The sequence below is a fragment of the Eubalaena glacialis genome, chromosome 2 (assembly GCF_028564815.1).
Source record: "Eubalaena glacialis isolate mEubGla1 chromosome 2, mEubGla1.1.hap2.+ XY, whole genome shotgun sequence".
Lineage (NCBI taxonomy): Eukaryota > Metazoa > Chordata > Mammalia > Artiodactyla > Balaenidae > Eubalaena > Eubalaena glacialis.
Window position 1 is genome coordinate 70,733,841 of NC_083717.1, and position 21,561 is coordinate 70,755,401.

Sequence of the window (21,561 nt, forward strand, 5' to 3'; positions counted from 1 at the left end):
AAGCATCTCAGCCTCAGCCACTCCTGGCACAAGCTCTGTGTTTGTAACAATGACTCTGTGACTTCAGAAGAGGTCAACACCAGGCCACTGTCCCTGGGTTTGGAGCGCCTTCACCCTTGCGCAGAGGCTGCCTGGCGAATTTGAAACTCATACATCATTCTAGCTAGATCTGAAGTCATCACACCCACATAGCTTGTTTTACAGACATAGTGAGTCAGTGCAGAAGCAGGATGAGACCCCGGGCCTTTCTTGCTATCCACTACCTTGGGATGTTGTGGCTAGAAGGATGTGAGGGGCTCTGAGTGAGAGGCACTGCCCATGTTTTTGGAGAGGAGCAGAGGTGTTTTCACCCTATGCCTGTTTTGGAGATCAGGCTTGCGGCCGAGCCATTTCCTGAGGAAGCAAGGCCTCTGGAAAAGCACTGTTCACCAGCCCCTCCTAAATCTGACTGACCTAAGCCCCTCCTGTTGGGAGTGGAGCTGGGACAGCAGGACCTGAGTGGGGCTCTGCCACTGTCCACAGTCCAGCGTCCAGTGGAGGCTTGGCCAGGGCCAGAGGGCAGATTACTTGGGAAGGGGGAGCCCCCCAGCACACAGCATCTGCTTCTCTGCCCTAGGGCTCTGGCCTGGACTGTTGGGGAGGAGAGAGAACAGCCTACCTCAGCCTGTCTGCAGAAGGAATTCCTCTAGGATCCCCCTCTGGCCGCAGACAGGAGGAGGAGGGAGGCAGACAGGAGGAGGAGGGAGGCAGACAGCGTGGGAGCCCAGGGCAGCCTGAGGGTCTCTGTGGACAGGTGTCTTACTCAGTCTGTCTTGGGCCTATGGCTTTGTCTTCGTCTAGCTGCGTGTATCAGTGTGGATTCATGTGACTGTTCCATGTTTGTATGTGTAGGTGGCTACATTTCTGGTTGGAGTTGGATTCCTCCGTGGGAAAGTGTATACTTATGTGTTTGTCTGCATGTGTATATGTCCACCTCTCTGTGTAAGCTCATGTAAGTATCATCAAGGGAAAGTGTGGGCCTCTGTGTCTTTGCATAGATGAGTAGGTTTACGCCTACCTACAGGTGGAAGTGCACATGTGAGCATTTAGGTTATTTTGGTACAAACATGGACTTGTCTTTGTAGATGTAAGTTTAGGCATATGTGTCTTTGAGAGCGTGGACATGTATTTGTCACTAATATGTTGATGAGTCTCTGAAAGCATGTATGCCTGTCTATTTATATTTGTGCAGAAGCATTCATTCATTCAATCTTCGATTCATTCATAAAGTGATTTGCTCATTTACTAACAGACATCTTTAAAGTGCTTGTGCTGTGACTGGGCCCACACTGGCACAGGGAAGTTAGAGAGGTGTCTAGGGTGGCTCCTAACATTTGAAAGACCCAGAGCAAGAGTACAAATGAAGGCTTATGTTCATGTCTAAATATTTAAATTAGTCAAAACAACAAACGGCTAAATGAAAGACTCAATCCTAATAACTGGAGGGCTGAGTTTGATTTTGAATTCCTAGCTCCTCTGAGTTTTGTGCTGGAACACAGCAACAGAGCAAGTGGCCCCAGCCTCTCCTTCCCCATCCCAGCTCCATCCTATACCTCGAGGGGCCTCGCACGCATGCGTGACTCCTCACATGTGTCCAAACTCCATGCATACACCCCACCCCTTGGCCACCCTTTGGGCCTAGGGGTGCCCACACCATTGGCAAAGTCTGCCCATATGGCTCTGAGCAGGAAATAATAGGGTCCCATGTACCTGATTTGTAGTCTAGGAGTGGGGCATGGGCTCCCAGTGGGCCCATCCTCTTGACCCCATGGACTTCTCACTGTGTGGGATGGAAGGGGCCAGAATAGAGCCAGAGTGTGGCCATCTAAAGGGTAGACCTGGGGACTTCCCTGGCGATCCAGTGGTTAAGACTCCACGCTCCCAATGCAAGGGGCACAGGTTCCGTCCCTGGTCAGGGAACTATGATCCTGCATGCCGAGTGGCGCGGCCTAAAAATAAAATAAATAAAATAAAATAAGATTAAAATAAAATAAAATAAAATAAAATAAAAAAGGGTAGACCTGGAGTAAGGACCCTTCTTGCCTTTTTCCTCATGGAACGTGTCTCTGCATGTCTGCCTGTGTGGTTGTCTGTGTATGGCTATATATGTGTTTCTCTTTGTCTTGTCTTCTAGAGGGCAGAGCCCACAGCTTTTCTTCCACCCTTCCCTCACCTGACTTAGTGAGGACTTAGGGCTGTGAGACAGGCTGGGATGGTGGGAGAAACACTGACCTAAGTCTGAGCCACTGTCCTATGCTCAGCTCAGACTCACTCTGTGATCTGGCCTCAGTTTCCTCATCTGTTAGAATGGAGAGGTTGGATGACCATGTCTTTAATTTACAGGCTTGCTTGCTTTACAGAAGGAGTAGGATTGATTTCCTGAGTTAATTACTTTCTAGAAGTTCAAATTGGGAATGCCTAGTTGTAGATGGTCTATGTTCAGACAGAACCAGGTTTGAATCCCAGCTTTGCCATATGAGTTGTGCCTCCTTTGGAGTTACTTGATCTCCCTCAGGGTTGTTGTGAGGATTGAATAAGATAAATGTGTGTAAAGCGTTGAGCACCATGCCAGGCTCACAGCAGATGTTCAAAAAACGTTAGCTTCTGTCCTGATATAGGGTCTTTCCAGCTTTCTTACCTTACAAATTCTGTGTTAGTAGACATATTGACTAACTGAGATAATTGGAACCACATGTTTAGGGATTTCTGGTGCTATGTTGGTTGGGGTGGGGGGAGGACAGTTGGGTGAGAAAGTCTGGCCCTTTCTTAAGTGCCTTCTAAGAAGCTGCCAACTCAGATCTGTGTGTGAGACGCTCCCTCCACCCCATTCTCTGATGTGGACCCTTGACATTTTCTTAGTCTTACGAGAAGCACTATGAAACACAGATTCAATGCCCTCTTCTGACCTGATTCTTCCCTGAGCCCATCCCTGGTGTCACAAGACGCTGAGCTAAGTAGGATCAGGCCACAGGGAAAAGCTGGGTCAGGTAAGGCCTCAGGCTGCCTGACATGTCTGGGCCTGTCTGACCAGCCCCAGTAGTGGGCAGACCCCTCTAGGCGGAGGGCACCTGTCTTCCATGATTGATACTCCTGGGAGGGTATCACTGTGCTCCTGGTGCAAGTGGCCTTAGGATCCTGGAGCACTGGGGAGACTGGGGAGACCTCCAAAACCCCTGTCCCCTCAAGTCTTCTAGAATGGCTGAGTTCCAGCAGGAAAAACACGGAGAGGGTTGGGGGAGGGCAGGTGACAGCATCTGTCAGTCAGGGCAGGTGGGGGTGACCATCTTGGGAATCCCCTGCAGCCTGTGAAAACTGGCAGCTCTTGGGCTCTCCTGAAATATCCCTGACCTGGAGGGAATGAGGGAAGGGTCTAGGGCCTAGCCAGGGTTGCTGAGTTGTGAAATGCTCTGAGTATGAGCTCAGGGTGGCTAAGGCCCTGAGGGAGGCCTTCAAGGAGAGGGTCTGCCCTAGAGGTCATGCTGGCTTTCCCTCTGACTCCCCACACAATGGGTGTTGGAGAATTGGTTTGATGATCTCCCAGCTCCAGGGATGACTGGGAGGTGGGAGCAACTTAACCTGCAAAAGTCCTTTTGGGGGTTATTTTGATATCCCCCTATCATCACTGGGCTGCTCTGTTTGGGGCCAGAACTGGGAATTTTCCTCTTTAAGAAAAAATTGAAAACAAGGGCACAAGTGGGTTGAGTCCAAAGTAATGTGTTTAAGGAAATTTCTGCTTCATGCTGGCTAGGACAGGGAATGTCTGGTCAAAGAGCTGCTGACGGCCAGGGTCTCTGTAAGTAAACAGACCGCCTCCGATGGCCTTCCTGAGCTCATTTCCCTCAGCAGTGTGCGAGGAGGATGATGTCACTGGAGCAGGGCCTCCTGGTCATGGAGTTTGTTGGTGAGCAGGATGGAGGCCCAGTTATTGCCGGCGGTCTAGCTGCTGCTTCCCAATTACTGCAAACAGCTGCTTCCCATACAAGCCGTTCTGACACCCTCCTACACATACTCATCTGTGACAGGACTCCAGCCATATCTATGACCCCACAGCCGGGGGTGTTCCTGGGGAAACTCGGGATTAACTGTGAAGTTCCCAGCTTCCATGCAAGGCCTCTTCTTCAACCAGAGAGCTGGGCCTCCTCTGGTCTATGGAAAGGGGTACCTAGGTTGGGTTCAGTTGCAAGGAGTGGCCTCTGGAATTACAGGCCCATGTCCTGCCCCCGTGGTGAGCGGGCAGTGGCAACATGCACCACCACCTGTCTCCTGGGGCCAGACAGCCAGGTCCATTGGGGGAGTTTCCATGAGCGAGGGCCCAGGTCAGGGGAGGCTGGGAAGTGGGGTGGGAAAGAAACCACAAAGCTCTCTCTGTGTTTCCTGCACAGACTCTTCCTAAGCACAGCAGTCGCCAGGTAAGGCTTTTATGGGGTTTGGAAGCCCTGCAGCAGAGTTGCTGAGGACTAGCTGCCAGAGGTTGGGTCATGCTCTGTAGCTTTCCCCCTATTCACACTGTACCACCTTCACTTTACCTCCTGGCTGGGCAGTGGGGAGCAGTGAGCCTCCAAGTAGACAGGTGGCCAGAAGCTTCTTGGGGGTGGGCCTCGGCTTTTCATTTCTTTGTGTCCCCCAGAATCCTGACTTTACAGGGGACTTATCAGTCACACAGACCCACCCCACAGAGCAACCAGTCCACTCAAAGCCTACCTGACCTACCTCAGGCTGACTGAAAACCTCAGACTGGGACTTCCCTGGTGGTCAAGTGGTTAAGAATCTGCCTTCCAATGCAGGGGATGCAGGTTTGATCCCTGGTTGGAGAACTAAGATCCCACATGCCGCGGGGCAACTAAGCCCACGCGCCGCAACTACTGAGCCCGTGCACTCTGGAGCCCGCGCACCACAACTAGAGAGAAGCCCGTGCGCTGCAACGAAGAGCCCACACGCTGCAACTAAAACCTGATACAGCCAAAAATAAATAAATAAATAAACAAACAAACCCCAAAACAAGCAAAAAAACCCTCAGATTGACCAGCAAGCTCACAGAAGACTCACTGCCTGCCTGATGTGTAGCTTGACTGATGAATAAGTCTACTTATTCAACAAATAATAATTGAACACCTTGTTTGTGCCCAGTTATGCTGGGTGCAGGGGATATAGTGAACAAGACAGAAAAGGTTCCTGCTCTTAGGGAGCTGACAGTAAGTAAACAAAACAATGACAGAGTGTGGTATATATATTATGAAGGAAGTAAACAGGATTCTGTGGGAGAGAGTATCCATCAGGCCCTACCCTGCATATAATGGTCAGGGAAGACCTCCCTGACACATAATCTGAGAACTGGGGGATGAGAATGAGAAAAAAACACACAAAGAGCCTGTGGAAGAGCTTTCCAGATAGAATGAAAAGCAGTGCCGAGGCCTTGAGATGAGGAAGAGCTTGGTGTTATCTTGGAATAACCAGAAGACCAATTTGACTGGAACATGGAGAGCAAACAGCAGGCGGCATGTAGATGAGGTTGAAGAGGAGGCCAGAGCAGACCAGACAGGGCCTTGTAAGCCTCAGTAAGGATTTAGGTAGGTGTGAGGGGAAGGCCCTGAGGACTTTAAGCAAAAGCATGACACATACTCAAGAAGAAATAGATAACCTGGATAACACTCTATCTACTATAGAGATTGAATTTATAGTTTCAAATCTTCCCACAAAGAAAACTTCAGACCGAGATGCCTTTACTGGTGAATTCTCCCAAACATTAAAGGAAGAAAAATTACCAATTTTATATAAAATCCTCCAGAAAATTGAAAAGGAAGGAATACTTCCCAACTCATTCTGTGAGACTAGCATTACTCGGATACCAAAACGAGACAAAGACATGCCAAGAAAGCAAACTACAGACCAGTATGTGTCATAAACATAAATGCAAAAATTTAATCAAAATTCTAGCAAAGTAAACACAACAATACATAAAAGGATAATTCATCATGACCAAGTGGGGTTTACTCAGAAATGCCAGCTTGGAGAAATGTTTGAAAATCAATTAATGTAATTCACAATATTAACAAACTGAAAAAGAAAAAAAAAATCACCTCAGTAGATGCAGGAAAATGATTTAACAAAATCCAACATTCATTTTTGGTAAAAACCCTCAGCAAAGTAGGAGAAGAAGGGAAGTCCCCCAATCTGGCATCTATGAAAAACCGAAGGCTAACACATAATAGTTAATGGTTAAAGACTGAATACTTTGCCTCTACAATTAGGAATGAGGCAAGAATGTCTGTTCTTACTACTTCTGTTCAACATTGTACCAGCGGTCCTAGCCAGTGCAATATAGCAAGAAAAATTAATAAAAGGAGAAGAGGGACTTCCCTGGTGGCACAGTGGTTAAGAATCCGCCTGCCAATGCAGGGGACATGGGTTTGAGCCCTGGTCCGTGAAGATCCCACATGCTGTGGAGCAACTAAGCCCGTGCACCACAACTACTGAGCCTGCGCTCTAGAGACTGCGAGCCACAACTACTGAGCCTGAGTGCCACAACTACGGAAGCCCGCACGCCTAGAGCCAGTGCTCTGCAACAAGAGAAGCCACCCAATGAGAAGCCCATGCACCGCAATGAAGAGTAGCCCCCGCTCACTGCAACTAGAGAAAAGCCCGTGCACAGCAACAAAGACCCAACGCAGCCAAAAAAAAAAAATTAAAATGAATAAATTAATTAAAAAAAAAAAAAAAAAGAATTTCCCAACCCTTCCAGACCTGACTCAGCATCTGGCAGGGGCCATCCACGCAGGAGCCAACGTGACCGTTAGATTACAAATCTGTTCATATCACGCTCCAGTGAGTGACCCTTCAACAGTCTCCTGCAGCTTTAGGCCAAAGACAAATATTCTCACCTGCCTACAGAGTCCAGGGGTCTGGCCCCAGCCCACCTCTGCAGCCTTGTCTCACACCTTCCTCCCCTGCTATCTGCCTCCAGACACGCTGGCTGCCTCTCGGTCACCTTGCCTCCTGTCGTAGGGCCATGGCCTGTGGTTTCCTCTGCCTGGAAGGCTCTTCTCCAACTTGCTTCATGAAGTTCGCATCCACTAATGCTTCAGATCTCAACCCAGATGTCTCTTCTTCAGGGAATTCATCCTTGGGTCCCTGGTCCAGGTCTTACTAATGTGTAATACAATTTCTCATGGCTCCTTGTACTCATCTTCCATAGCACTGTCAAAGTTCACAGTTATGTACCTATTTGTAATATTATTTTATTAGTGTTTGTCTCCACCACTATATCATAAGGGAGGGTTTGTATAACTCACCACTCTATCACAAGTGCCTTGTCCAGTGCTTGGCACACAGAAGGAGTGTGTGGTGGTTTTAAAACATGTCTGCAAATTTTTTGACACCCTTTCCAGCAAGGGATAGAGTCAATTGACCTCCCTTTAAATATGGGCTGGTCTAATGACTTGCATCTAGTTAACAGAATGTGGCAGAAGCAATGCAGTATGACATCTAAGGCTAGGCTATAAAAGGTAATATGGTTTCCTCCTGGCCTGATTTCTTTTTGAATGCTCCGTTTCAGAACAAGCTGCCATGCTGTGAGTATGCCTAGGCCACATAGAGAGGGCACATGTAGGTGTTTCAGTTAAAAGCCCCACTGAGAACTTAGCCAACAGCCAGTATCAACTAGCAGACATGTACTGAGGGAGGCTTTGAGATGATTCCAGCCTCAGCTGCCATCTGACTGCAACCACATGAGAGACCCTGCAACCGTAGCTGAGCCCAGTTACTCCTAGAACGGTGAGAGATGAAAAAACAAATGATTGTTGTTATTATTATATGTCACTAAGTTTTGGGATGATTTGTTACATAGCAGTAGATTGGAACAGGGTCCAATAAGTACTCATTGAATGAGTAAATGTGGAGAGGTCTGGTTGAAGGAATATAGCCTGTGCTTTAGCTCGGTGTAAGTTTTGGTCGACAACTCTCAGTTTTTCCTTCCCCAAGAGGCCCTGGAGATCCTGGAAGCCCCAATCCAGAAGTCTGTACTCCTCGTACTTACCCAAGAGGAGACTCGCAGAATCTCTGCTCAAGACAGAGAACATGGTGGGGCCATCAAAAATTAGCTCTGGTAAGAACCTCAGAGAACATTCATCTCATTGGGCATTCTTAATCTTGGGCCCATGCATGGTTTCAGGGGAGCAAAAACACATTTCCTCTGTGTGTGTATTTTCCTGGGGAAAGGGTCTCTAGGCTCTAATTTTTATCAAAATTTTTAAAAGCCTGTGTCTCCAAGGTGTTAAGAACTACTGATTTAGCACAACGATCTCAATTTCTGGTTAAGAAACTGAGAACGCTTCATTTTCTCATGAAAAGGTGGACGAGGTACCCTAAATAAGCTTCATTCTGCAAACAATTCTGGATAAAAGAAAAAAAACCAACTTTTTTTAATGCACTGATGAGCTGGCAAGAAAGTGAGGAATACTCAGGCCAAAAAACTCAAGAATCCAAAGAGGTAAGTTGAGCTATTTTATTTGTTTGTTTGTTTATATTGTGGAGATCTCTCTCCCTCCCTCCCTCCCTCCCCCACCCACCCTTTCTCTCTCTCTCTCTCTCTCTCTCTCTCTCTATATATATATATATAGTGAGATCTACCCTCTTAAAATTTTAACTGTACAGTACAGTATTGTTAACTATAAGCACAATGTTGTACAGCAGATTCCTAGAACTTTTTCATCTTGCACAACTGAAACTTTATCATTTTTATTTTTTAACTCAGTAAACTTGAACTTGGTCGTATGGGGTGGGGTGATATGAGAGAAACCAGTGATACATTAGTAACTGGCTCTCCAACAAAACCAAAGTACCCTGTTTTTAGTGTTTGCTGATTTCCACAGTGTAAATACTCTCACCATAGCCAATTTCAAGGTCTCAATGGTACCAGGAACTGACATGTGAAATTCCTAAATATTGGTTCTTCTGAGCTGGTAGGAGCCAGTTCCAGCACACTACTGCAAGAAACTCTAAGCCTCCTCTAAGACCTTCCTCACATAAGATTGGGACTTCAGTGAATGAATAAACCAGATAGAAGCACCACCATATCCCAACAGACTGAAAAGAAAAATGCCCATCTTAATTTCCCTTTTCTCAGGAGAAAATAAAATAGCCCCTGCAAATTCACAATATAAGCCATACCTATGTCATTTGAAGCCCAAATTTACACTACTTAGGTGGTCTGAAAAATTTCAGTCCAGCATTTAACTTAAATTGGGCCCAGTCTGGTTAACACCATAAGCATCTGGCTAATCAAACGCAAACTCTCTTGGAAAAACCCACCTTCACCCCAGGCCTCAAGAATTCCCACAGAGAAAGCTCCAAAGAAATAGTAGCTCCTAGTTGAAGATCACAAAACACCCAAGGGAACAACAGATGGTGGAAACAAGTCTACGCTGACTTCAGATATTGGAATTATCAAATAGTATAAAATAACTATGTTTAAAATGCTGAAAGAGTAGAAGAGAAGCTTAAAAATTTGAACAGGGAACAAGATACTCTGAAGAAGGACCAAGTATATTTGAACAAGAAATAGAGTGTCTCTCTAGAAATTTAAGATATTGTAACTAAATCTACAAATTCAATGGTTGTGTTTAATAGAAGATTAGATACAATTGAATATATCAGACACAATAAAATTAGAAGTCAAGATAGACCTGAAGAAATTCTCTAAAAGGCAGCACAGAAAAATAAAAAGATGGAATATATGAAAGAATAGTTAAAAGACATGGAGGATAGAGTGAGATGGTCCAAAATACATATAATCAGAGGTTTCAGAAGGAGAGGAGAGAGATTATGGGACAGAAGTAATATTTGAATAGTTAGTGGCTGAGACTCATCCAGAAATCCATCAATTCATGCAATCAAGAATCTTGGTAAATCCTCAAAAGAATAAATAAAAAGAAATCCACAAGTAGACATATCATAGTGAAGCAGATTACCAAAGACAGAGAAAGTCTTAAGGTCAGATTATTTTCAAAGTAGTGACAATTAGACTAAAACAGCTGATTTCTTAATAGCTGGAAGATAGCAGAATTATATTTTCAATGTGCTGAGAGAAAATGACTGTCAACCAAGAATTCTAAAACTAGTGAAAAGATATTTTAAGAATAAGAAAAAATAATGACATGATGAGATGAACAAAAACATATTTGCCACCAGCAGGCAGAAAGAAAGTGATTCCAGATGGAAGGAATTAAAGACAAGAAGGATTGCAGAGCAAAGAAAGTGGTATCTATATGAGTAAAAACAAATATTGTATAAACAATACTAACAATGTCTTGTAAGCTTAAAAAAAGATAAAATTCAAATACATAAAAGTAATATATAAGCTAAAAGAGGGGTGATTAGAATTAGTTCTAACGTCCTTGCTTTATTTAAGAAAAAATAAAAGATACTGGTTAACTTCAGACAGGCAAAATAAGCATATTAAAGTTTCCAGTATAACCCCTAAGAGTAGCAAAAAAAAAAAAAAAGGTATAATTTGCAAACTAGTAAAGGAGAAAAATGGAACAAGAAAAACTAATCAAGACAACAAGAAAGAATAGAAAAAGAAATCGAGAAAAGGCAGGAAAAATACAAATTAATAAGGTAAAGTACATATATGTACACACATAAACATATATATAAATGTATGTGTGTGTATGTATCAGTATTTCAATAAATGTACATGGACTAAATGCTTCAGTTAGAAGAAAAAGATTGCCAAACTAGACAAAGCAAATGAATCCACCTATAAGCGGTTCATAGAGGCGTATCTAAAACATAATACAGAAAGATTAAAAGTAAAAGGATGAAAAAAATCTGCCAAATACTAAGCAAAGGAAGATTGATATATCTATATTAATTTTAGTCAAAATAGACTTTGACAAAAAAAAGCATTATGAGAGACAAAAAGGTCACTTCATAATGATTAAAAAGTCCAATTCATCAGTAAGATGGAATGATCTTACATTTATATGCACTTAATAACATAACTTCAAAGTAAAGCAAAAAGAAAAATCAAGGAAACCAAAATAAAAACAAATTCACAATGCAGTGGGAGATGTTAACACACCTCTCTCAGTGACTGATAGATCAAGCAAACAATCAGTAAGAATTAGGAAAGTGGGGTCCATAGAGGGGAAGTGACAGATGTTCCTTCATCCTTGCACAAACATTGAGTGCCTGGATGTCCCAGATACCACAATTATATGCTTTGCCAGAAAGAAAAAATGCTTTTAGTACTTTTATGAGTGAGAATTTTAGTACCATTTTATAAATTGGGAGGCTGAGAGACATGGAGAAGTTAAATAATTTGGGTAAGATGCAGAAATCTTTAATGTCAAATCCTACTGCCTTACACAGCCTTTGACCTTCCTACTTGTGGACAACCTTAATCCTCTTATATCTCCTCCTGGACTTTAACTTCCTGGAGACCTCTGGTCCAGTCTTTTTAGGCCCTCTCATCACTCTTCCTTCTTTCCCAGCCTGACCTCTGGAGGGTCATTTGAATCCCTCCCTCCTCAGTATCCCTGATTCCCTTGCATCCCTATGCTCTTGGGCTCAGCCCATCCTTGTATCATGCTTGTAGCCCACCTTCTCTGCTCCTGAGACTGGCTAGCTTGCTGAGCCCTGCTGCAGAAAGATGCCCATCTCTATAAATTCTCCCAGTTCCTGGATCCCAGTCTCCCCACTAATTCTGGGATCTTGCTCCATCAGCTTTACTCACCCCCATATCTATAAGACCTCATTCTCTTGGCTCTTTCTCCTTAGCCTAACAACTTGCTCAAGTCTCTTCCATTCTAAAAAGGATCCTCTCCTCCCCTTTCCGGCCACCATATAACCACTTTGCTCCTCTCCACATCCAAGTTTCTCCAAAGAGTAATTAACAATGTGTCCACTTCCTCATTCTTTGTAAGCTGGCTTCAGCCCCTATCACCCCACTGAAACTTCTCTTTCTAAAACTACCAAGAATCTACTAATTACCAAGTCCAAGAGATATTTTTCATTCTTGTTAGAACCTGGGCTCCCCAGGCCTCAATAGCCTTAGGATACAAATGGACCTACATGAATAAAAATGAAACAATAAGCACCAAATTTCACCCATTCTTTGCATCTACCTGCTGAGGTAGGTGAGGAGACCGTCTGGTCCACCCACGTATTTCTGAGAGTCCACGGGCCATTGCTCCTATTGACTCACAAATAGCCTGATTCAGTAGGGCATGTCCGTGGCCCTACCTTTTCCTGCTTTGGTTGAGGCAAAGAGCCCTGTGGAGGGGGAAATGCTTCTCTTTGCTTTATGAGTTCCCAAAGCAGATTTGTTTGCTCCTTGAAATCCTACATTTTTTTCTTTACACTATTTCCCTTGGTAGGACTCAGACGAGTCCAGTGGGCCAAATTAGGTGTTGAATCTGAATGCAGACTCAGAAGTGAGTTCAAATTCTTCATCCTCCCACTCCCCCTGCTTGCCCTAAGCACTAAGGTGTTTCCTCTGGGTCAAGTTCATACACTTGAGTTCTTCCCGCAGTGAAGCAGGCCCTGCTGCTTGGCTACTCAATGGCTATTCCCCCTTCCTTTTGCCTAACAGCCCCTGACCTTATTCAGGTACCTACTTTCCTCTGAGAACTACTTTAGGAAAGTAGTTCCAGGCCTAGCCCCAAGGGGAGAGTCACCATTAGTCTATCGTCATCAAAGTAGTCTCAGGCCCCCCAGCTAGTGATTGTTTTAAGCATGGACTTCTTCTAAATGTTGTCCCATTTCCATGAGGCTGAAAAACTGAGGCTCAAGGTCACTAAGTTCAAACAGTGTCTTCAGGGTAAAAGCTGATTTCATTGCTTAGAATCCACTGCCCTCTCAATTCTAGCTTTTGTTTCTTTCTGGCCTGAGTATTCCTTACTTCATTGCCAGCCAGGATGGGTTTTCACACAAAATTGCACTCTTTCCTGGCTTCTTCCTCTTCCCCTATTATCCTGCTTCCCCTTCTCCCTAACTGGTTTCTCCTGGGAACATTTCTTTACTAAATCATCTTTACTGAATCTTCATCTCAGAATTTGCTTCTGGGAGAACCTGACCTATAGCATGGATTACTTTAAGAATCTGATGAAAGTTATGGGCCTTGTCCCCAGAAAAATACACATACACGCATTCAAAATGTTATGCCTTTTTGCTCCCCCAAAGCCATCCATGGACCCAAGATTAAGAACTCTGGATAAAATGATCTTTGGGGCCCCTCCATAGCTAACTTTGCTGTGTCTCTGGATGGGTTTGAGGAGCTTAGCTTTGAGTTTCTAAATTGAGGCTTTCAGGAGTGTGGGATCCAACATCCCTTTAGTGGATTTCTTTTCTGTCAGATTCTTAGTTGAGAGTTTCTGTTGCTCTCAACTAAAAAAAAATTTTTTTTTGCCACACCACACAGCTTGCGGGATTTTTAGTTCCCCGACCAGGGATTGAACCTGGGCCCTTGGTAGTGGGAGTGCGGAGTCCTAACCACTGGAGCGCCAGGGGAATTCCCTCAACTAAGACCCTTGATAGAGACACTGTCACATGCTGCATCTTCCAGCACCTCCTGACTCTTCATTGTCCCCACCACACCATGCGGGTTTTACTAATGCTATCTTCTCTGCCCAGAGTGCCCTTCCTCTTCCTTTTTGTCCAATTGCCATTCATTTTTATACTCAGCTCTGACACCACCTCCTCCAGGAAGACTTCCCCGAGAGTCACCCTTGGGAGGATGCCCCAGAGGGATCCCAGGACAGGTGGCCCACACTACCCATGCAGTGATCTCGTTTTATGGGGATCTGTTTATGGGTTCATCTCCCTATCTAGGGGGTAAGTTCCTCAAAGTTAAGGACTGTGCTTCATTCTTTTCTGTACCCCCAGCACCTATTTCAGGGCCTGGTACATAGTAGAAACTAAAAATATTTGTAGGATGAATGAATGAATACTGGTAATTTGTGGTGGAGACAGGGCTTAAAACAGTTTTTCTGGCTTCGAAGACTCTGCATTTTCCACCTTAGATACCAGGGGCTGGGGGCAGGCTTGTTTGGGATGAAAGTTTTTTCCAGCTCGGTAGTCCCCTGTTCCCTATGGCCTTGCTGAGGCTGTTGATGCTTCTGTAGAAGCCACAGCCCAGCCCAAGCATCCTAGAGCCTCCCTGTGCCCACGCTTAATGTGTCTTCAGCTGGAAAACAAACCTGGGCAGGAGAGCACTCCCTGAGGTGGTGGTCATGGTCTCTGCTCTTCCTGGACCCCCCTCTGGTGGCCCCAGTCTGGTAACTAAGCTGTCCCCTCCTCCTTCCTGACTTTTGTGCTGGGCCCCCGCACCACGCTCCTGTACCTCCCTCCCTCTCCTTCCCTCCCTCTGGCCAGGAGCCTGGGACCCCGGCTGTGAGTCAACCCCAGAACAGGGTGTCCAGCCTCTTCTTCCCATGGCCGAAGTCACCCACGGGGGCTCTAGCTCTCTAACCCCCCGCCTGGTCGCTGCCCCTTTGAGAACCTGGGGTCCGGGGAGGCTGAGGGCTCCAGTCTCCGCTGGGGAAACTGGACTCTGGCTGAAGCCCCCAGGCAGGGGCTGCGCTGCCCCGGAGAGAAGCTGTTCTCCTGCCTGTGTCCAAGGCCGGCTCTGGAGGTGAAGGCGTCCCCAGGAGAAGCGCGCTGTTCTCCACTCCGCCACCCCCGCCCCAGGCGCCCGGCTCTCCAGCTGTTTTCCTCCTCTGGGCTGTGGAACCTTCTGCAGATCCCCTCTCCTCAGGATGAGGAAAGCAGATGGCACTCTCCCCCCCCCGAGGCCCCCGAGTGTCCTCCCACCTCTCCCAGCAGGCATCTGGCTCTCTGCTCGCTTCTTTCTCCCGTGGCCGCGGCCCTTCTCCGCAGTGACAGGTGACGGGAGCAGGGTGCCCTCCACCCCTAGCCTCACTCTCCGGGCTCGGGGCCTGTGTCTGGGGAGGGGAGGCTGGGTCCCCCTGGGGAGGACCCGGCCGCCCAGCAGAGGGGACACCGGGCAGGTTTGCCGGGCCCCCGGCCTGTGGCCGGGCCGGGCCGGTGGCTCAGAGGCATCTGTCTGTGGGCAGGGCCGGCTCGGAAAGTCACGGCGCACCTGCAGGACCCCTCACCTGCCTTTTCAGAGTGCTCTCCCTGCACCCCGACGGTGGTTCTCAGGCGTCCCTGGGGTCATATTTTCAGGAAAATGGGCGTGTGGTGCCCTCGCTCATCAAAGCAACAGCCGGCGCCTGGCAAGAGTCCCCTTAGGAGGAGCTTTCCCCTCAGAGCAGCGGTTCTCAGCTGCGAGTGAGAATCACCTGAGAGCTTTTAAAAACCCCCGATGTCCCGGCCACACCCACACCGGTTGAATCAGCACCGCCGAGGAGGGGCGACGCAGTGTGGGCCTTAAAGCTCCCGGATGGTCCAAACGGGCATTTGAGCCTCACAAGGACGCTAAAAGACAGGTACTGTCATCATCCCCACCGTACAGGCGGGGACATTGGGCTCCGAGAAGTGAAGCCACTTGCCCGGGGTCAGAGGGCAAGTGGGAGGGGTGGGACTGGAGTCCCAAACGGGAGGGGCGGGTGGCCCCCCTGCTGGCCGTGGATCTGGGCTTCCAGGGGGACTTCGAGTGGGACCACGAGGTCTCAGGCTGGCCCAGGAGCCTGGGCCTCGGGCTGGCTCAAGAGCTGGCCCCGTCTCCCCACAAATGCGGAGACATTTCTGCCACCTCCTTCTCCAAAGCGCTGGGCTGGGCCTCCTCCAAGCCCCAGAACGCGGTGGGTCACTTCCACTCACCCAGCCAGGTCCTCTCACTGGAACAGCGTGCCCTTTGGTGATGGGGAGGATGCATTTTTGAGGTGAAATATTGTATAACAGCCAGGAACGGAAATATCAAAAGCCCACGGGCGCCAGCAAGGTTCACACCAGGGCCAGAAAGTTCAGAAAAAAGGAGTAAGGCTCCCTGAAGTGGAGGCCATGGGGTGGGGCGGGATCAGCTCGACCACCCACACCCTGGATCCCAGGCTGCCTCCGTCTTCAGGGTTAGTGGGAGCCTTGCCTGGGCCACAGGAAGGTCCCAGGGTGGTGACCCCAGGCGGAAAGCCCCATAGGTGTATTAGGTTTGGTCTACCCTGCACGGCAGAGGGCATGGTGGGCATAGGGGAGTGGGGCCAATGAGGGTGGAATATCTTACTGAGAACATGTGAGGCCGGGCCGGCCAGGTTCTGAAGGTTCCAGGTGCTGGGATGCTGAGGAGGTGAGACACGGTCCCTGTCCTGTAGGGGTTTCACCATAGAGAGCGGGCAGGCAAGGAAACAGACAATGTCAATAGAATGTGATAAATGCTCTGCTGGAGGGTTACACAGGGCACAGGGTTTGTAGGAGGCAGGAGAGGGGTAGTTAGCTCAGCCCCAGGCTACCAGGAAGGGCTCCTAGAGGATGTGGTACCTGGCTGAGTCTTGCTACAAATAGATATTCAAAGAATGTTCACAAAGCTGGAGTGTGGGTACATGCCCTTAGAAGCCTATCTCTGTGTGTTTGGAAAAGAGACACAGAGACATAAGCAAATGGACCCATTTTCCCCATGGGGGCCCCTGCCATCTCTCCCTTTCCCTCTGCCCATCACATACACACTAAGGTACAGACACACTTGTAGTCACAAACAGTTACATATAAACACATACACATGTACAAGGTAGTGGAGAATGTACTAGCATTCTTCTCGGTGAGAGAGCTGTCCCTGTAAAAGTTTTAATAAGAACTGGAGGTAGGAGATGAGGCCCCAATAGCTGGAGATCTGTAGGGACAGGGCATCAGAGGCTGGGAGAGCTGCTCTGTTGAAAACAGTTAGAAGGGTCGGGAGGGAGGGGTAAGGAGCAGTGGTGGAAGAGGAAGAGGAAGAGGAGGGAGCTCTAGGGCCCATCTGATCCTCTCATTTTATTGTGGAGGAAACTGGGGCCCAGAGAGGGAAAGTGAAATGCCTAAGGTCACATTGTACTTGGGGGTCAGAGCTGACTGTGGGCACACAGGCGTCACAACATGCCCAGTCGGGCTCACAGGCTCCCACACAGCCACTCGTAGTGCACACTCACAGAGCAGGCACACAACCTAGGCTGCCGTTATTCCCACCTGAAGCTGCTCAGATCCCTCATTAAGCTGGAGCAGCTGAGTCAGCCTGCCTGTCCGCGTCCCTCTCCCACTTCAGGCCTTGAGGATCATGAGGTCCATAGTGGGAAGTGGAACATTCGGGAACCTGGGGTCAGGCTGCCTGTGGGTCTGCTCTGAGCGTCCCCTGGAGGCTCCCTCAAGCAGGGCAGGCCGTTCACCCCTAGAACTGACTCAGAGCTGCCCAGGTGTCAGGAGTCATGGCTGGGCCTGCATCCTCAAGGGAGGATGTCTCAGTGTCTCAGGGCAGAGCCAGAAGCCTCACCAGACCCAAAATTGGGACTGTAGTCCCCTAGCTTCACATCTCAGTGAGATGCCAGGGAGCCTACTGGAGGCCTAGATGCGGAACAGGAGACCTGCTCCACCGTGGCTCTGCCCCTCCCTCCATGAATGGCCTTGGGTAAGTCCCTTACCCCCTCGGGATCTACGAATTTATGACATTGAGCCAGGTGCTGGGGACACAGAGATAAGGCATGGGCCTTGCCCTTCAGGAGCTCACAGTCAATTGAAAGAAGACAGCATTTCCAGGTGAAGCAAAGAGCTCTTCAACTCAGGGTGGGGCTAAGTGGGAAATGATGGGGCTGGGGCAGCTCAGAGGTGGGGAGTGGTGTGGGCTATAGGGCTCAGGGCATGTGTCTGCCTGTTTTGGGTAGGAGGATAAACTCCCATATTGTGCATGTAACCCTAATGCTGCCACCACACCCCAGATCCCCATCTAGCTGTAACTGCAGACCCACTGCTCCCTACTTAGGGAAGCACTGTTACTCTGGTGTTTGGCTGACAGTGGCCACTGATTGGCTTAGGCTGAGCATCTGACCTAAACCCAGTCCATCCACCCACTGGCAGGTGACTGGTGAAGTGGGCTTCTTGGGAATCGTTCCACCCAATAGGGGTGGAGATGGCAACTAGCTGAGCCAATCAGAATGGCTCCTAGTGGAATTTGAACTAAGAAAGTGCAGGAGATGGACCCATGAGGAGCAAGAGGCAGGCAGAGCTACCATATAGAGGGAAGCAGATACCTCACAGGAGAAACACCAGGCAGCCTGAGGGGCTGAGAGAGGAGGGGCCTGCCTCAGCCCAGCTCTTGACTTCAGCTGTCTTTACAACAAGCCTCCATTTTTTTTCAGAATGGCCTGAGTGAGTCACCATTCTTGTTCCCTAAAGTGCATAACCAGCTAAGGAGCCCCCTCATCTCCCTGGCATTCCAGAGAGCAGCCAACTCTCTCCTCCATCCTGTATGAGGCCACTGTGAGGATATGGAAAGATCAGAGGACAGGAAATTAGGAGACCTGGCCTGTGTTCAAGCCTGACTCAAGTTCCTAAGCATCCCCAAGAGCCAGGCCTTGGCAGAAGTCTGGTACACCTTGCACAGTGTGCTTTCTCCTTCACTGGTTATGATGAGGCTCAAATGAAAATGACAGATGAAAGCAGCCAGAAAGGTAAAGGTAGCTGCTGCCTACTCAGGGCATTCTTCCGCTGTTTGATGGAAACTGATTAGTTGGGTGTAGAGGATTCAGAACCTCTCTGTTCAAGGGGCCTCTAGGGAGATCTGAGAGTCATCGGAGAGGAGGGGCAGTTCTGGATCCAGCAACGTGCTTGACAGTCTTAGAGGTCTCCTCGGGCAGTTCTCAGTAGACCCGTGTCTGAGTCCTGGGGAGAGCAGAAGGGCTGTAAGTAAAAGCTAAAAGAGCTGTTCCACTGAAAAGTCTGTCTTATTTGGGCATAAACAGTCCTGTTTTGGGATCAGGCAAGAGAGGCATTTGTTCCTGCTATGCTACTGACTTTTGTGCATGGAGAAGGCTCTAGGGTGCTGGCATCAATGCTTCGAAGAGCCACAGTGTTAAAAAAAAGGGGGGGGGGTGGTCAATGGAGAAACATTCCTTTCAACAAATAGTGCAGAAACAATTGGACATCCACATGCAAAAAAGGAACCTTGACTCACACACTTTACACCATGTGCAAAAACTAGTTAAAAATGAATCACAGACCTAAAGGTAAAACCTAAAACTCCTAGAGAAAACATAGGAGAAAATCTTTGTGACTGTTGGTTAGGTAAATATTTCTTAGATCCAACACCAAAAGCACAAATTTATAAAATAAAAAATTGATACATTGGATTTCATCAAAATTAAGAGCTTCTGCTCTTCAAAAGACACTGTTAAGAAAATGAAAAGACAAGCTACAGACTGGGAAAAAGTATTTTCCAAACATATCTGATAGGGACTTCCCTGGTGGTCCAGTGGTTAAGATTCTGGGCTTCCACTGCACGGGGCCTGGGTTTGATCCCTGGTTGGGGAACTAAGATTCCACATGCCTTGTGGCCAAAAAGTAAAAAACAAAAACAAACAAAAAACCCCCCATATCTGATAAAGGACTTGTATCTAGAATATATAAAGTACACTCAGATTTCAGTAATGAGAAAACAAATAACCTAATTACAAATGGGAAAAATATTTGAACAGGCACTTCATCAAAGAAGACATAGAAATGGCAAATAAGAGTATGAAAAGCTGGGGGCTTCCCTGGTGGCACAGTGGTTAAGAATCCTCCTGCCAATGCAGGGGACACGGGTTCGAGCCCTGGTCCGGGAAGATCCCACATGCCATGGAGCAACTAAGCCTGTGCACCACAACTGCTGAGCCTGTGCTCTAGAGCCCATGAGCCACAACTGCTGAGCCCATGTGCCACAACTACTGAAGCCTGCGCGCCTAGAGCCCGGGCTCTAGAGAACCCACCACAATGAGAAGCCACGCACCACAACGAAGAGTAGCCCCCACTTGCTGCAACCAGAGAAAAGCCCACGTGCAGCAACGAAGACCCAACACAGCCAAAAATAAAATAAATAAATTTATTTTTTAAAAAAAGTATGAAAAGCTGCTCAGCATCATTGGTTACCAGGGAAAAGAAAATTAAAACAAGACACACTATACAACCATGGGAAAGGCTTAAAAACGGTCAAACATGAAACTTTAACAGTATCAAGTGTTGATGAGAATGCTGAGCAGCTGGAACTCTCATGTTGCTGGTTGGAAAGTAAATGGAAAAATCACTCTGGGAAACAGTTTGACAGTTCCTTATAAAGTTAAACATACACTTCACATATAACCCAACAATCGCACTCCTAGATATTTACCCAAAAGAAATGAAAAACATGTTTACACAAAAAACTGTACATAAATATCCATAGCGAAAATGTAGTTGCTAAAAACTGGAGACAACCCAAATGTCCTTCAACTGGTGAACGGACAAAGAAACTGTGGCACATCCATACAATAGAATACTACTCAGCAGTAAAAAGGAATGAACTATTGACACATGCAACAACATGGATGATTATACTAAGTGAAAGAAGGCAGACTTAAAAGGGTCTTACCAGGGACTTCCCTGGTGGTCCAGGGGTTAAGAATCCGCCTTCCAATGCAGGGGATGCGGGTTCGATCCCTGGTCAGGGAACTAAGATCCCACATGCTGCGGAGCAACTAAGCCTGTGCACTGCAACAGAGCCCATGCACCACAACTAGAGAGAAGCCGGTGCACTGCAGTGAAGATCCTGCATGCCACAACCAAGACCAGACGCAGCCAAATAAATAAATAAATAAATATTTTAAAAAAATGCTCATACCAAAGGATTCTACTTACAGGACATTCTTGAAAATGCAGAATGACAGGGAAAGAGAACAGATCAGTGGTGGTCAGCAGCTGGGGATGGGGGAGAGGGCTGACTGCAAAGGGAACTTCTGAGGTGATGGAAATATTTTGTATCTTGATGGTGATGGTGGTTATAAGATAGTTTGCATTTGTCAAAAATCATAGAACTTTCCACTCAAAAGGGTGACTTCTACAGAATGAAAATTATGCTTCAATTTTTAAAAATGGGAAGTGGGATTCAAATTTCTTCTTCCCTTTCTTTGCCTTCCCTGTCACTGGCCAACATTCTGTCCTCAAAGCTCTTGTTCTCCTGGGGGGAAAAGTGCCCCAATTCAGCCACCCTGAACACTGCTTTGCTTCTGGGAACAAAAAGCCAACCCACTAAGAATGGTCTGTGCAGGCCCATGTCTGGTTCTCTTCCTCTGTCCCACCCTGTCTGGCTAAGCCTGCTCACCAAGGCCTTTCTAACCTCCATTTCCCCTTCCCTGCCTGCTCACCCGGGCCATCTGGAGTCCCACATCTTTATGGCCCAGGCGTTGTGTGGGTGAAAGATTCTGCTTGGAAAGAGGGAGGCTCCTTACACTTAACTTTCCACAGCTCTAGCCCATTAAACATCCACGGGTCCCAGGAATGCACAGCCAGAGAGGACAACTACCTGGCATCCGCCTCGCCTCACCCCTGACTGAGACCACCCGCATCACTACTGCAGGCTCTTCTGGGCTG

At 47.5% G+C, this 21,561-nt stretch overlaps 1 protein-coding gene and 1 long non-coding RNA gene across 4 annotated transcripts in view; one reads left to right on the forward strand and one right to left on the reverse strand.

Moving 5' to 3' along the window:
- LOC133084106 (uncharacterized) overlaps positions 1-15,311 on the reverse strand; it is a 21,428-nt gene extending 6,117 nt beyond the window's left edge. Inside the window, exons 1-2 of the long non-coding RNA XR_009699382.1 lie at positions 15,156-15,311; positions 1,750-1,988 (exon numbers count right to left, since the gene is read on the reverse strand). This is a non-coding gene — a long non-coding RNA (uncharacterized LOC133084106). The remainder of the gene's footprint in view (positions 1-1,749; positions 1,989-15,155) is intronic.
- CILP (cartilage intermediate layer protein) overlaps positions 14,967-21,561 on the forward strand; it is a 26,999-nt gene continuing 20,404 nt past the window's right edge. For all 3 annotated transcript variants that reach the window (XM_061180188.1, XM_061180189.1, XM_061180190.1), the window contains exon 1: positions 14,967-15,488. The gene's annotated coding sequence lies outside the window, so the exon portion shown is untranslated. The remainder of the gene's footprint in view (positions 15,489-21,561) is intronic.